This window comes from Heptranchias perlo, chromosome 18 (genome assembly GCF_035084215.1).
Source record: "Heptranchias perlo isolate sHepPer1 chromosome 18, sHepPer1.hap1, whole genome shotgun sequence".
Classification (NCBI taxonomy): domain Eukaryota; kingdom Metazoa; phylum Chordata; class Chondrichthyes; order Hexanchiformes; family Hexanchidae; genus Heptranchias; species Heptranchias perlo.
The window spans coordinates 14,901,491-14,913,569 of NC_090342.1; the positions used below are offsets into that span (position 1 = coordinate 14,901,491).

At 43.2% G+C, this 12,079-nt stretch overlaps 1 protein-coding gene across 1 annotated transcript in view; it reads left to right on the top strand.

Annotated features, from left to right (window-relative positions):
- Positions 1 to 12,079, top strand: part of frs2a (fibroblast growth factor receptor substrate 2a) — a 74,896-nt gene continuing 62,817 nt past the window's right edge. Inside the window, exon 1 of the mRNA XM_067999427.1 lies at positions 1 to 136. The gene's annotated coding sequence lies outside the window, so the exon portion shown is untranslated. The remainder of the gene's footprint in view (positions 137 to 12,079) is intronic.

The following is a 12,079-nucleotide window of genomic DNA, read 5'->3' on the forward strand; positions in this document are numbered from 1 at the left end:
ATGCGTTCCCTGTGAGGCCTGAGCTGTTATTGGAAGCGGAGCCGCTGGGTCAGAATCGGAGCCCGAACTGCCAGGAATTGACGGGGATCCCTTCGCTTCACGGCCCGGGCCGTGGTCTGCTGTCCGGGGCAGTAATGTGAGTACCGGAGGGAGGAGCCTGCGTGTTTGTAAATAGCGGATCGAAGAATCGCGGAGGGGGTTTGGATGCCTGGAGGGAGAGGAGGAGAAGAGAGGAGGGCTGAGCCCGAGCCCCCCCCCAGTCCCGGCCCTAACCCGAGCCCCCCCCACCCCCCCCAGTCCCGGCCCTAACCCGAGCCACCCCCCCACCCCCAGTCCCGGCCCTGACCCAAGCCCCCCACCCCCCCCAGTCCCGGCCCTAACCCGAGCCCCCCCCCACCCCTCCCAGTCCCGGCCCTAACCCGAGCCCCCCCAGTCCCAGCCCTAACCCGAGCCCCCCCCAGTCCCGGCCCTAACCCGAGCCCCCCCCCCCCCCAGTCCCGGCCCTAACCCGAGCCCCCCCCCCCCCAGTCCCGGCCCTAACCCGAGCCCCCCCCCCCCCCCCCCAGTCCCGGCCCTGACCCGAGCCCCCCCAGTCCCGGCCCTAACCCGAGCCCCCCCCCCCACCCCTCCCCCCCACCCCACCCCTCCCAGTCCCGGCCCTAACCCGAGCCCCCCCCAGTCCCAGCCCTAACCCGAGCCCCCCCCCAGTCCCGGCCCTAACCCGAGCCCCCCCCCAGTCCCAGCCCTAACCCGAGCCCCCCCCCAGTCCCGGCCCTAACCCGAGCCCCCCCCCAGTCCCGGCCCTAACCCGAGCCCCCCCCCAGTCCCGGCCCTAACCCGAGCCCCCCCCCCCCCCCCAGTCCCGGCCCTGACCCGAGCCCCACCCCTCCCAGTCCCGGCCCTAACCCGAGCCCCCCCCCCCTCCCAGTCCCGGCCCTAACCCGAGCCCCCCCCCCCCCTCCCAGTCCCGGCCCTAACCCGAGCCCCCTCCCAGTCCCGGCCCTAACCCGAGCCCCCCCCCCAGTCCCGGCCCTAACCCGAGCCCCCCCCCAGTCCCGGCCCTAACCCGAGCCCCCCCCCAGTCCCGGCCCTAACCCGAGGCCCCCCCCAGTCCCGGCCCTAACCCGAGGCCCCCCCCAGTCCCGGCCCTAACCCGAGCCCCCCCCCAGTCCCGGCCCTAACCCGAGCCCCCCCCCAGTCCCGGCCCTAACCCGAGCCCCCCCCCAGTCCCGGCCCTAACCCGAGCCCCTCTCCCAGCCCCGCCACCAGGAACCCGAGCGGGGGGGAATCAGCAAACTGAAGCCCGAGCGCCTCAGGCTCTGCGGCTCTTTCACTCTCACTGTTACCCCACCACTGACTCCATAACTCCCAACTCTCGGAGTGTCCGGTGCTGAGCTCAGTGTCTGGAGCAGAATGTGTAAACACTTGATTATTTTAGGTTTTTTTCTTGACTTACTTGTGTAATACGTTAGTGTTTGTGAAATAAAGCTTCCATGTTTATGTTGGAGCTCATTGCCAAGTGTTGACAGAATGAATGAAAGAAACCAGGGAGCATATGTACTTTTTGTTTATAAACTGATAAGCATATAATTCTGAAAGCACCATTTTAAAGAGAAAAAAAGTTCTTTTTAAAGATGAAAATTGCGAATATCAGTGGCAAAGTGTAGTAGGCAGAAAAAAAGCAAAATTCCTATCAGAACTGTCAACATTAGAGAGGGGCTGGGTCTTTGCTCGCAGAGTCTTCCCAGAGTCCAGGGAATGTATTTTATTTAAATATAGATAATTTTAACCTGAAATGTCAGTTCTGGGTTTCCATTTTGTGTGGGAAATTCTGTCTTCGCGTTATAGTTTTTTTAAAAGACACATAGACTAGCTGCTGATTACTGTTTAGGCAAGAGTGTCTTGAGTTTTGCTAATCAGTGTGTTTGGAGAAAGATGCAGGCACACACTGGAGATGAGCCAGTCCAGTGCAGGTTTAACAAAGGCCTATGCTGTCCTGTTGTTAAATATTCACTCTGATTATTTTTGTTTTATTGTAGAAAAACAGACCAGAACATTTGAGTGATCTGTTTTGAAACTTATCTTTTTTGGGGACTACTTTCTTCTCTTAAACTGTATTAATGTTGGCAGAAATTTGAATTTCTATCACAGTAGCTCTGTCAATAATTAACTGTATTTTTGGTAGTGTGACCATAATAAACATTTGCATCATCTCTATGGTTATAGTTAATGCGATAAGCGGTATGCAGTAAGCCTCATTTTTACCAGATACAAGCTTTTTGAACACAGCAGTTGTCATGAGTTGTTGCTCCTTGGCTCGTAGAATGACTTGAATTTTATACGAGATACTTCGTAAAAAATCTGTTCTGGGTAAGCTAATCCACCAATGTTTTCTTCTTTTGTTTAATGGCAGGATTTCCTGCATTAAATTGAGCATGTGCATATTTTATGTTTCTCAGATTCCACTGTCTTTTATTATATAATTTTGAAGACTAGAAATCATGCAGTTGTTTTTTGGACTTTTATGTGCCAGGTATGGAAACTATCCCCAAAATGTGAGAGTCGTAAGTTGCTTTTGAAATCTAAAGCTTTTTAATGTGCAGATTTGGAAATTGCAACATTTAGAAATTGGTTAACTGCTGTACGTCTCCAGAAATTGTCTGTGAATGATGTACTTTGTTAGAGACGTTCAGCTTTGTTACATGTTTTTATATTGTGTGATGCTGGTTATTTTATTGCTTGGGACTGATTTTCTTTTTGTTAGAATATCTAAAAGTGGAGGTAGGCTCTGGCCTCGATCAGTTGAATTTTCAACATTATACAGAATACCTAAATTTCTGGTAATAGTTTCTTGGCAGAAATGCTTGTAACACTGGCTTGTAAAAAGAATTGTGAGGAAGTGGCTGATCTCCACTTTGGTACGTGTGATGATATTTTGTCAATGTAACTTCTAATCTTAGACACAACTTGAAACAAACTTCTATCAGCTGCTAATAAACCCAAAGTAAATGGATGTTAAATTTTCAGAATGATATAGTATGGTCAAAATACTCACTATCTGGTATTTCCAAAGTTTCACTGTCCGGTTGCATTCTGGTATGTATTGCCACTTTGCATAGGTTGGTTGTATATAGCTTGCCTAAAACTGCGTAACTTACCAGTGTTCAGTAGCGCTTCAGAGTATGTTGAATGCTGTACAGCATAACTTTCTTCATGTTGTCAGGATATCATCTTTTAAAATTTCACAGCAACTTTCACCTGCTCTCATTTACTGCTAATTACCAGGAGAATGGAGATGGTCAAAGCTACAGTTGCCTTGCAAATCACCATTCCCTGGGGAGGGGGGTTACAGTTCCATGGGTGCTGGAAGCTCTCTTATAGCTCACCCAAGTAACTATTCTAATGTTCGAACCTAGATAGTGTGTAGGAGGGAGCTGCGTTGGTGCAGTTAGATTGCGGCTGCTCAACTTGCTCACTACAAGAACATCATATAACACCTTTAACGTAATAGAATGTCCCAAGCTGCTTCACGTGAGTGTTATCAGACAAAGTTGACACTGAGTGAAAAGAGGAGATGAGTAACAAAAAGCTTGGTCAAAGAGGTAGGTTTTAAGGAGCATCTTAAAGGAGGAGAGAGAGATGTAGAAGCAGAGAGGTTTAGGGAGGGAATTCCAGAACTTTAGCTGAGACGGCTAAAGACACGGCCGCCAATAGTGGAGCTAAGGAAGTGGGGGATGCACAAGAGACCAGATTGGGTGAATGCAGAGTTCTCGAAGAGTTGTAGGGTTGGGGGAGATTACAGAGATAGGGAGGGATGAGTCTGTGGAGGGATTTGAACACGAGAGTGAAAATTTTAAAATAGAGGCGTTGGTGCAATGCAAACACAGGGGTGATGGGTGAGTGGAAGTTGGTGCGAGTTAGGGTATGGGCAGCTGAGTTTTGGATTAGCTTACGTTTATGGAGGGTGGAAGATGGGAGGCCGGCCAGGAGAGCATGTTCATATCCCTTCAGTTCAGTTTAGTTTCTGTCCTGCTTGTACCACTGAGATAGCACTGGTCAGTCACCAGTGAGATCCTCTGGGACTGTGACTATGTCGCATTTTCCCTCCTTATCTTGCTTGACCTCTCCACAGCTTTCAAGTGGCTGACCACTTCACCCTCCTCTGTTGTCTCTTCTACATGACAGCAGCGTCTCACTGTTTTACTGCTTTGTGTCCCAATGTTGCCAACGCATCTCCTGCATGACATTCAGTCAGATATGGCATACCTCAAGGTTCTATCCTTGGCCCTCTCCTATTCCTTGTCCAAATGCTATCCTTTGCAAAGTTACCCATGAGCACAGTCAGCTTCCATGTTTACACCGAATACCCAGTTTTTCTTCTCCACCGCCATCCTCCACAACTACTACTCTGTTGGCTGATGTCAAGTCGTAGATGAGCCAAAACTTTCTTCAGGTTAACATTGGCAAGACCAAAGCCTCCGCTCCGCAGTGTGATCGGGGATTTTATTTTTGGTGGGGTGTTGGTAAAGCAAGTAAAAATAACCAATTAGAAAGGAGAAAAACACCGATACAAATCAGGAAGAATAAAATTGGCAAAAGTTGAAAGAAGAAATTAATGAGCATTTATGACAGATCAATGAATTTTTGTTAGTTAGAAATGGCTATTTTCTCTAGTCTTTCTGTGCCAGGCCCTTTCTAATATGGTAAGACATGTTAGAGACCTCCAGCAATCCCAGTCTATAGCTGATGTGTGAGAGTATTCCTGGTGACTGGGTCTCTGATTTTTTTCCTTCATTCCTGTGTGGATGCCTGTTCTTTCTGTTTGGTCTTGCTGCCACGATTAAGATTGGGACTTTGCCATGCCATGAGAAATCACAGATGCAAACCCATATGCTATCACTGACATAGTGCTTTGGAGTTTCAACATTCTGCGCTCTCCTCAGATATTACTGTTTATCATAGTAATACAGGACCTATTTCATGATGAGATTTGTGTTATATGTAGGATAGTGGATGCATAGGAATATTAGGAATGATTTGGAGTGCTCTACCCCAGAGGTTGTTGAGTACATTCAAGACTGAGATTGATAAAATTTTGGATACTAAGGGAATCAGGGGATTTGGGGATGGGGCGGGAAAGTGGAGTTGAGATAGATGATCAGCCATGATCGATATGGCTCAAGGGGCCAGATGGCCTACTTCTGCTATTTCTTATCATCATTATAAAAGCTGTAATCTAATTAAAGATAGCAAACAATAAACTGCGTGTGGAAACTTGGGTTTTATAACTCATCAGTTTGGTATCTTTTTATAGCGTAATATTCCTTTTTTTCAATTTTCTTGTAATAGTTGTCAGTGTGGATGTTAATTGTACACTGTGAGCTGCTCATACTAAAAGATTAACAACTGTGATGTAATTACTGCAAATTTATCTAGAAATAGTCTGTAATTCATAAATATAAAATGCTACATAAATAATATGATCTTTTTTTAAATTCTCACTTTCTATTCCATGTATTTTATTGCCAGAAGGAATTTTCAGAGGCTCACATAGTTTTTGAGGAGGGGAAAAAAATCATCTTAAAGTCAATATCTTTCACTGTGCTCACAAAGTAGCTTACCAGCCTTGGATCAGCTTTTGCTCTGTGGTAACACTGTCGCCTCGGAGTCCGAGCGTTGTGGGTTCAAGCCCCACTCCAGAGACCTCGGCACATATTCTAGTCTGACACTCTAATGCAGTACTGAGGGAGGGCTGCACTGTCAGAGGTGCCGTCTTTCAGATGAGATGTTAAACTGAGGCCCCATCTGCCCTCTCAGTTGGACGTAAAAGATCCTGTGACACTATTCAAAGAAGAGCAGGGAGTTCTCCTGGTGTCTTGGCCAAAAAGAATTGTGATATGATGAAATACATTCAAAAATCGATTTTCTTGCCTTCATGCTCCCCTCCCACTGACATTTTTCCCCTTGTCCAACAAAAGTTGATTACTTTAGCTGATCTCCCCTGAAGCAGTAGTTGACGTGCTAGGGAAGGGGAAAAATCTATCAGGTTTCCTGTTACTGATCACTATTGAGTGACCCTACAGGAAAAAACTTGTAGGTTGAGAAGATGATCCAAAGTCCAATAGCCTGCTGTATTCCCAGGAGGGTGCAGTGGGCTATTGGAGTACGTGGAACTGTGTCCAAGTGAGAGTAGACACATCCAGGAGAGGCGGATGAGAAGTTTAGGGTTTAAAAAAAAATACAGCATACTTTTGATTAAAGAGCATGAGGTTTATGTCGTTTTTAGGGGCTGGGCGAATGATTCAAAGGAATAGTATCTTCAGAATGTGTCACTAGGTTATGTGGCCTTTGCTAGGGATGAGGATGGTGGTGAGAGGAAGGAGTTTGTCCTTGTAGCTTTCCAGCCATGCTATACCAAAATATAACAAAAGTCTGTACTTTTAAAAGCTACAGGTATTGGCTTGTAAGTTCCCCAGCACTGCACAGAGAAGTTAATGTTTGATTTTTAAATTTCTACCTGCAAACTTGGATTAAATTTGTGGCTTTCTGGCTGTCCATGAGAGCCAACTAATGCAAAATTGCTTCATTCCATTACAATGAGTTAGAACATTGGTGTTTCACCTCTGGGACCTGGTTTCAAATTTGCTCCGTTATCTGTAATGCAACATCGCAATTCTTACCATCATTTTACAATAAATTGATTATTTTACGGGAATGGCTGGTGTGGGGATGAAAATGTATTTACTGGTGCAGTAGAAAATATTCTTCAGAAGGTAGGGTACAACATGTTGGGATAGTATAGGGCAAATTTTGCCCTGAGTTTTGACCTACAATGGCTCCCGGACCAGGAGTGCCTTTTAAAATTCTCATCCTTGTTTTCAAATCCCTCCATGGTCTTGCCCCTCCCTATCTCTGTAACCTCCTGCAACCCTCTGAGATCTCTGCGCTCCTCCAATTCTTGCCTCTTGTGCATCCCCGATTTTAATTGCTCCATCATTGGCGGCTATGCTATCAGCTGCCTGGGCCCTAAGCTCTGGAATTTCCTCCCTAAACCTCTCCGCCTTTCTCTCTCTCTCCTCCTTTACAACGCTCCTTAAAATTTATCTGTTCGACCAAGCTTTTGGACCCTTGACCTAATATCTCCTTATGTGGCTTGGTGTCAAATTTTATTTGATCTCGCTCCTGTGAAGCGACTGGGATGTTTTACTATATTAAAGGCGCTATATAAATGCAAGTTGTTGTGGTTGTTTGAATCTAGCATGTGCTATACCTGACTTAGGAGTGCTGACATGAGGTTCAAAAATGTACACTGTACCAATTCCCCAGGAGGAATCTTCTTGAAGGTAGTGGAGGAGGGAATCTGCATCACTTGCATAGCTTATGAAACCAACTCCAGGGCTGTGGGGGAAGAGCGTGTGAGTGGGACTAATTAGATAGCTCTTCCAAAGAATCAGCACAGGCGCAATGGGCCAGTTGGCCTCCTTCTGTGCTGTAAGATTCTATGATTCAGAGTAAGAGTGACAGAGGCCTTGGAGCAGGACACCTATCTGTGATCTTAGTCACAGAACTATACAGGACAAATGGGGACTTGTGGTGTGATAAGACTGTTACTGTATTAGGTGATGGTATTATGAGTTGAGAGGAGATTCATTTGTGATGTATTTTGAAGTGTTCAGGAAATTTGTTAGATGCATCCGTAAAATAGGATGTATTAATAAAAATGTCAGATGCTTTGCATAAAGTTATGTGGAATGTCACAGTGTTAAAATACTCTGATTATTTTGCTTAATGAAGCAAAACTTATATATTTTTGCCAATTTTTCTCCCCTCCTATTCTCTTTAAGCACTTTTGCTTGGGTATGGTTCCATATATAAAAATGCTACTTCTAGTGCACATTCCTGTTACACTTAAAGTGTGACACTTGACATTCTGTGTCACTCTTCAAAGAAAAGTACAAAGGAACTCTCCAGGATTACAAAATACAACAGTCTGTAGTCTCTTAATTGACATCTGTATGAACTCACCCAGTGTTCCAGTGTTTAAGAACATAAGAAATAGGAGCAGGAGTAGGCCATACAGCCCCTCGAATCTGCTCCACCATTCAATAAAATTATGGCTGATCTTCGACCTCTACTCCACTTTCCCACCCGATCCCCATATCCCTTGATTGCCCTAGAGTCCAAAAATCTATCTATCTCAGCCTTCAATTACTCAATGACTCAGCAACCACAGCCCTTTGGGATAGAGAATTCCAAAGATTCACAACCCTCTGAGTGAAGAAATTCCTCCTCATCTCAGTCTGAAATGGCCGACCCCTTATTTACTTAACAACAGTCTCTTAATTGACCACTGTGAGAATCCAGTGTTTACTTACCAGCAATTAGACTTTGTAGCCTTGGAAAGACACTTTAGCAGCTGAATAATACATTGTGTTTTACATGGCACCATGTTCCTATCCTTATAAAACAGTGCCATTACACTTGAAGTATCACACTGCCAAAAAAAAAGAGATAAAGGTGTATAGTCATTTGCAATGTATAGAGAAACTTCCCCAACGACAGACGATACTGGATTCTGTATGTCTACAGCCTCTTAATCAACCTTCGCAATCATAATTGACAAAAAGACAGAGAGCCAGTATTATCTGGACAGGAGTGTCACACCCTGTACCACAATGTAATATTTTGCTGCTAAGGTGGAGCTGTGTCCCTTTAAAGCCACAAAGTTTTAAAAAAATGTATGTATTTTTTAAGGTGGGAAAACATCTCAAAGTGCTTCACAGCAGCATAGTCAGACACAAACGTGAGGGAACTATGAAGATTGGAAAATGCTTGTACATTTCAGGCTGCAGGTCAGAAGGATCTAGCATTATGTGACTGACCCTTTTCTTTTGTTAAACATTGTTTTGTATATGACTTCATTGAAAAGCAAAATTGGTCAGGGTGCTAACGGGCAGTTGATCTGCTACCATCTGTTTTGTGTCTCCGCCAATGTTGAATTTTACCCCCTTGTAGATAATCTATTGTTTACATTTCCAATTTAAACATATACAGGCCTAGTGGGTGAGCAAAACACCAATAATTTGCAATTGAGTGGTGAATCCTGGAATTGGTTGAGGTAAAGAAAAACAGTATAATAACCTGATAATGTAAACCGGTTTGTTAGCAGGTTTTTATTGAAAGGAAATACTTTGGGACCCTTATCTCTGGAAAGTTATGTTTTCTGTTGTGAATTCTGGAAACGTTTATGATTGACAGAAAGACTGACCATTCACAGTTTGTAAGCCCTGCTCCACTTCTCTTTCCCACTCCAAGACGCAAGAAAGTAAAATAAATGTTATTAAAGCAGCCGTGTATTTATTTATTGTTCCAGATAGGTAGAGATAGAGACACAGAATGGAATCTTTAAGATGTGATATTTGCTTCTGTTTTTGTTCGATAAGTCATCAAAATGCACAATTCGGTATTCTGAGGGAAATCTCTTACAAACCAGTGTTAAGAGACCTGACAGACACTCCTTCCAATATTGTCAGACCCCAGGATCCAAAATGCTAAATGGAGGTACCTAACCCCAACGTGGAACATTTTGCATACTATTTGGCTGTGTATTGTGGACTTCAAAAAGAGGTAGGAAATAAAAGTTAAATACATAGGTAAAGAACATATAAATAGAAAGAAAGAGACTTTGAATTTATTTGGTGAATTTCTAAGGACTTCCAAAGCAGCGCTCAGCCAATTAAGCACTTTTGCAGTGTAGTCACTGTTGTAATGTGGGGAAATGGAGCAGCAAATTTTCACTTAGCAAACAGCAATTAGATAAATGACCAGCTATTCTGCTTTAGTGATTTTGGTTGAGGTATAAATGTTGGTCAAGACACCGGGGAACTCCCCTGATCTTTAAATAATGCCATAGGATCGTTTATGTCCATCTGATGCCATCTCTGACAATGCAGCACTCACTCAGTACTGCACTGAAGTGTCAGCCTGGATTAAGTGTTCAAATGTCTGGAATGGGGCTTGAACCCACAACCTTCTGACTCAGAAGTGAGTGCCACCACTGAGGCACAGCTGACACCTATAATAATCAAGGCTACTCATTTATGGTTTTCACAGAATAACAAACACTTGCAGAATTAAGTCACAAACATCAGCAAAAATCCCAGAATACCATGTAATAAAAACAGAATTTGACTCACTTGGTGACTATAAATCAGTGGCCTGATAATCCATTGTGTGTTACATGGAGGATAGACTGTTTTATAAGATCATTGTTGTAAAATAGTATCCTCCAATTCACCATGCGCAACGCCATGGGAAATCCACTGTTATTTACAAAAAAGTTTTCATTCTAGTGCACATCTATCATGCTTAGAACTTCAAACTTCGTTACAGATGCAATGCAGTCTTTTTTTAAAAAAGAGAACCAGCCACCACGTGGAACCTCAAATTTACAAGCTCCCTGATTGATCTCAGCAGTTTATGAGTAGCTACAATTACCTGGAATTGCCTATTAGGACTAGTGGCCTTAAAGTGACAGACCAAATTAGCAGCTAAATATTCAGACTTCAAACTACCCATGAGCAATTCCATGGGAGAACTGCCACTATTGCAGATATTATTCACGTAACTGGTTTAAAAATATACCTGATAAACTAATGTCTAGTTTTTTTTGGAGCTTGTATTCAATTTGAAGGCACTGTAGTGCTTGAAAATCCTGTTTCATATTAACACAAAGAAAAGTGCACAATAAATTCTGGATTTAAAAAAAAATGTCTCATCAGCCCTTTTATTTTAATGCAGATCCCAAATTACTTTCATCCACAAAACTCTGCATAGATAAAGCTAGAAGCTAAAACCTCAAACAAACCAGAAAAACAAGCTATGGTAAATACATCATGATGTGGAGATGCCGGTGATGGACTGGGGTTGACAATTGTAAACAATTTTACAACACCAAGTTATAGTCCAGCAATTTTATTTTAAATTCACAAGCTTTCGGAGATTTTCTCCTTCCATCATACATCAAGTTAATTAGAGTGGGAGAGCTTGATTAGGTCTGTGGTTGGTCTATTTATCTCATTATAGTTAAAATGGGCTTGATTTTGCAACTTTTAGTTGAACTGAAATATTACAAATCAAAATAACTCAATTAAAGCTCATTAAAGTGTATTTTTGGGAAAAAAATAACTTGAGTAATTGGAAGGGGCTCCATTAACAGAACATGAACTCAAAGTACAGCTTTTTGTGGAGTCTGCACGATGTATCTGATTAGACGTTTTGGGGAAGTAGCATTTCAGCATATAATCTAGTTTATTAAAAGCGCCGTACTTAAACTGTTCTTGAAATGCTGCTTTTGACTCAGTAAGATTGCTACATGTAATTGAAAATGGTTAACACTTGATGGAATTTCACCAGTTTTAAAAGACTGCTAACTGCAATTGGCAACATGTTGCTTGGCATTCAAATGTAAAAATTGCTTGGCTTTGCATTGCAATTGTTTTGCTAAGTGGCTGTGCTAGGACGGTAAATTTTAGTTTTGTGCCACCTACTGTTGTGTCACAGAAATAGATTGATTGTCCAAAGCATGACTTGGTTTGGCCTGTTGAACCTAGTCCAACTTTTTTTCACGCACCACTTATTTATAGCAGAGGCACAAAACAGAATTTTGGTAAGTTACCAATTTGGTATATTGCAGCAATTGTTTTGCCAGCTGTATTGATCCCAATTCAGTTCTTTTTGGATGTTTATGTTTTTCCTCTTATTTCCTCAAAGTTTCTTACTTATTTTGTCTCCTGTGCCTCATAGACAGAATGTTACACAAGCGTGAAGTTATTTTTGTGCAGTAATAACAGTAGTTCAAACCTCTTGTGTATTTTATTCAAGTGAAAGGGTTAAAAGTGCTTTGGGTGGGATGAGAAGGTAGTATCCTAAAGGAGTGACAGTGGTTGGGACTAGAAAAGCTGATTTATTTTTAATTCGCCATTTACTGAGGGTAATCCCACACTGCAAGCGTACTTATTTAGGAAGAAGTGTCTTAAGGTGTCTGGCATGTTTAGGGTGCATTGCACTATTCTTTCCT